Here is a 4,381-nt window from a genome sequence, read left to right on the forward strand (position 1 = left end):
GCAGTAAGGAAAAAAGATGTGGTCATAAACAGAAGGATTCTCTACCCAATTTGCCGACACATAATTAAAAATGGTCACCTTGATACAACGGAACTGTCAAGGTTTATGTTCTAATCTGGATGGCATCAAAACACTGATTGTTTCCTACCATCTTGTATGTCTTCCCTTACAGGAAACATTTCTGAAACCTGCTGATACAGTCACCTTTTGGCAGTGTTCTTTGTACAGAAATGACAGGCTGTGTGATGGATAAGTGCATGGAAGGGTGGCAATTTTGGGTGATCAGCATGTATCCACTCTGTCTTTACCACTTGACACACCCTTGAAGCCCGTAGCTATCCGTGTTTCCTTGGGTCATACCATTACTGTTTGTTCTCTCCTTCTGTCACCTGGAGAGACATATGATCAATCAGACCTTGGTACTCACATTGAACAGCTGCTGTCTCCCTTTTAATCCTCGGGGACTTTAATGGACATCATCCCTCTGAGGATATTGATAGGAGGGGTCCCTCTGTAGAGCATATGCTCTGATCACAACCTCTCTCTTTTCAATACTGGTTCTTCTACTTATTTTCATCCACCTAGTCAGTTCTTTACTGCTACTGATCTCTCAGTTTGCTCCCCTTTATTTTTCTCCTTTTTTTTTCATGGAGGGTTGATAATAATTTACGAGGCAGTGATCATTTTCCTATAATTATGAGAGAGACTGACTGTGGTCAATGCCACCCAACCCACGTGCCCCGGTGGAAGCTGGATCAGACAAACTGGCCCTCTTTCACTGCTCTGCAGAACTGCCCTTGTGTGTAAGCCATCAATAGACGACTGTGTGGCAGCAGCCACTGTATTATACAAGCAGCTGCTCAATGTATTCTTAAAACCTTGACACGTTTTCCACTATATACTTGTCCATGACTCAAAAATGAGCCTGGGATACTTTTCGTTGGTATCCCACACTCTCACACCACATCGTTTTCCAGCGGATCCATGCACATGCTTGGTGGGTAAGACATCAAAGCCAGAAGGAATCTTGAATTAAGTTCACAACCAGCATATCTTCTACCACCAGTTCCAAAGTCAAATGGGACAAGATTTGAAAGGTCAGTGGGCAATATAATTTTGTTCCCTCTCAATCTTACTCTCTGATGACCAGGAAGTAGCTGATACCTGGGTATCGCTTATACTCTAGGTAAAAGCTTTTGCCGAATATCTAGTGTTTCTATTGCCATTTATACAGATGATTCAAAATCAGCTGACTCTGTGGGCTCTGTCATGGTTTGTTGTGGTTCGGTGGTTGCACGCAGAATCTCCCCTGCAGCTTCTGTGTTCACTGCTGAACTGTATGCCATTTCTCTTGTCCTGGATCATATTAAAGCTAAGCAGTACTCCAACTTCACTATTTTACTGACTCGGTTAGTTTTCTACTGGCCCTGGAATCGCTTCACGTTGGTTCACACCCTGTTCTTGCCAATATTCAAAACCAACTGGCCCATTTCTCTTTAACATCTACTTCTGCCCAGTTTTTCTGAATTCCAAGCCACGTTGGTGTTAGCAGGAACAGGATTTAGCCAACACTACAGCTAAATCTACTTGCTCTGGCACTGTCACCAATGTGCCTGTTCCATACATGGACTATGGTCCTGTATTCAAGGCTCTGCTCCATGCCAGCTGGTAGTCGACTTGAAGTGAGCAATGTGAAAACAAGCTTTTCCAAATAAAACCCTATATTGAACTTTGGCCGTCTTGCTTCCATAAGGATTGGAAAGAGGAAGTTGTTCTAACTAGATTACGCATTGGCTACAGTTTTTTAACTAATCATTTATCTGGAACTGATGCACCAGTGTGTAGTCTGTGTAACACTCAGATCACAATAAGCCACATTTTACTATCTTGCTATTGTTACAACTCTCAACAACAGCACCATTTTAAACATGTTATCCATGACGTTAGTTATTGGTGATGATGACACTGTCCATCTTGGTAAAGTTTTTAGTTTTTTAGTGACCATTAATATTTTAATGCCATTTAAGAGTTTTAATTTCTACATTCAACCTTTTTAATGTAGTTCCATTTTAAGAATCCAAATCCAATTAGTTCGATTTGAAATTAGAAACTGGCTGTAACGTTAAATAACTCGACACCAGGACTGAAAACCAACTTCAGGTGACTATCGTTGTTATTTGAATTACCCGTTAGTCATCCTGGTGAGTTATTATTAAAATTTTGCTGCATGTCTTTTAAAACTTTTATTACTTTTTTTTTGAAAATGGCCATAACATCAAATGACTCAGAACCAGAACTGGAAAGGCCAACTTCAGGTGGTTTCTTTACTTTCATGTTAGTCTTCCTAGCAGGTTATGATAATTACAGTTATTCTGCAGAAAGTTCTTTATGACTTCTATAACTGTAGTTTTTCTTTTAATGTTTTAGACTAAATGTAAATAACTTTGTTTTGTTTTACCTTAATTTCCTTTTATGAATTTTACTAAATTTACTTTAATTTTAACTTTTTATGGGATGTTTGGTGCAGATAGTTGAGTCTTTCTGTCAGATATATTTTTCTTCCTTTTAAAGCCTATTTAAAGTTAATTTAATGAGGTAGTATCGTTACATTGTTTCTTCATAACCCATCCCCACTTCATGCTGTATCAATACTGGCCAATATGGCTGGGTACTGTCAAATGTTTTATTTTATTTGGTTTAATATGTATTGCTATATTTTGAATATATTAATTTAATTAATGCCATATATTCTTGACATAAAACAGAACTACAGCAGCAATACTTAAAATTGGATACTATATTCTGCTAAAAATGCATGTATGTTATATCAAAGATAGATCTTATTGTTATAACATGTTCTATCATTGGTTCTTTTCAGATATCTTACCTGAGATCTTATTATATTGTTATAACATGTTCTATCATTGGTTCTTTTCAGATATAATATCTTACCTGAGATCTTATTATATTGTTATAACATGTTCTATCATTGGTTCTTTTTCAGATATAATACCTGAGATCTTATGATATTGTTATAACATGTTCAATCATTGGATCTTTTCTTACCTCTTACATTTTTTTTACTTGTACTGCCCTCTGGTTGCACAAATATTTACTCCTTGCTAGCCTTGATACTCTCACCTGCCTTCACATATTTTTACACAAGACTGCTGCTTGACAGCATGCATGAAAATGTGAAAATCCTCCATCAAGAGGGATTCAACACGTCCTTTTGATACAGCTGGTTCTTTCTGTGCAGTATAATCTAATTTTCAAATCAAGATTAGGCACACAAAAACAAACAAACATAGAAAGATGGGAAGTGTGAGAAGAGATAAGAATCTTTCAAAAGTACAATGTAGGAAAATATTAACATGTTGTAAATGTCATGTAAGTAACAGATCAGTTCATTTCTTTTGTAGGATTTGCTGTAGACTGTGATCACTGGTAGACCTAACTTCACAAACAGCATTTGAACCTGTAACATATTTTCCTCTTTTTCATGTTCATTGCTCCATTTCCTCCCCCCCTTTTTTTTTATACACACACACACAATGTGGATGATCCTCAAAAGAAATACCTTCATTATTTATTTTGATTAGAAAAGGACATCAATATAAATTTAATTCACCATTACCTAACCATTTTAAAGCTATTTACATGTTTTCCATGTGTTGTTAATTTTAGAAATTTGCTTACTACAAATTCATATTCACGAACAACTAATTAACAACTGTTTTAAGATGTGAAAGAACTAATTGCTATAAAGTCAGTGGTAATGTAAATGGTATGATTTTTTCCATCTCTTCACTAAATGTGTTTGACATATTATTCACAAATACATATCAACTAGATGGTAAAGGGTTATGTAGGAACAAAATTAGATTACACTGACAGTGACGTAAAGATTTTCTTCAAAGGGAAACAGAAAGTTACTGTTGTGCCATGCTTCAGGGAAAAAATTAAAGATCATGTGTGAATTAAAATAAGTGGTTTGAAAAAAAATAAAATGGTTTGACTTGTACATATGAAATACGAATTCACAACAATACAAATTCTGTTACATTTCTTTTAATTTACGTAAAATTTTCTATTCCGTAATTTTTTATAAGAATTTGCACGAAAGAGTACATTTTAAATGAACTATAGGATTTACCGCTAAAATACTTGTTCTGTGAGCTCTGTTGACTCCTTAAAAAAGTTAAGCTGAAGGCCCTGTTCATTCTCGAATCAGTACAGTTTTCTTATCTACGTTGCCAATAGCTTGGGAATGTTAGCTATTTCAATCTGAGTTTTTTACTCTTGCGTTTAGTAGTAAACATGGAGGATGAGAAACGTTGTCGTAGGCTATTCCGGCCAAGCATATCAGTTGGAAAAAAAT

Source organism: Tachypleus tridentatus, unplaced genomic scaffold (genome assembly GCF_004210375.1).
Source record: "Tachypleus tridentatus isolate NWPU-2018 unplaced genomic scaffold, ASM421037v1 Hic_cluster_1, whole genome shotgun sequence".
In the NCBI taxonomy this organism is placed as follows: Eukaryota; Metazoa; Arthropoda; class Merostomata; order Xiphosura; family Limulidae; genus Tachypleus; species Tachypleus tridentatus.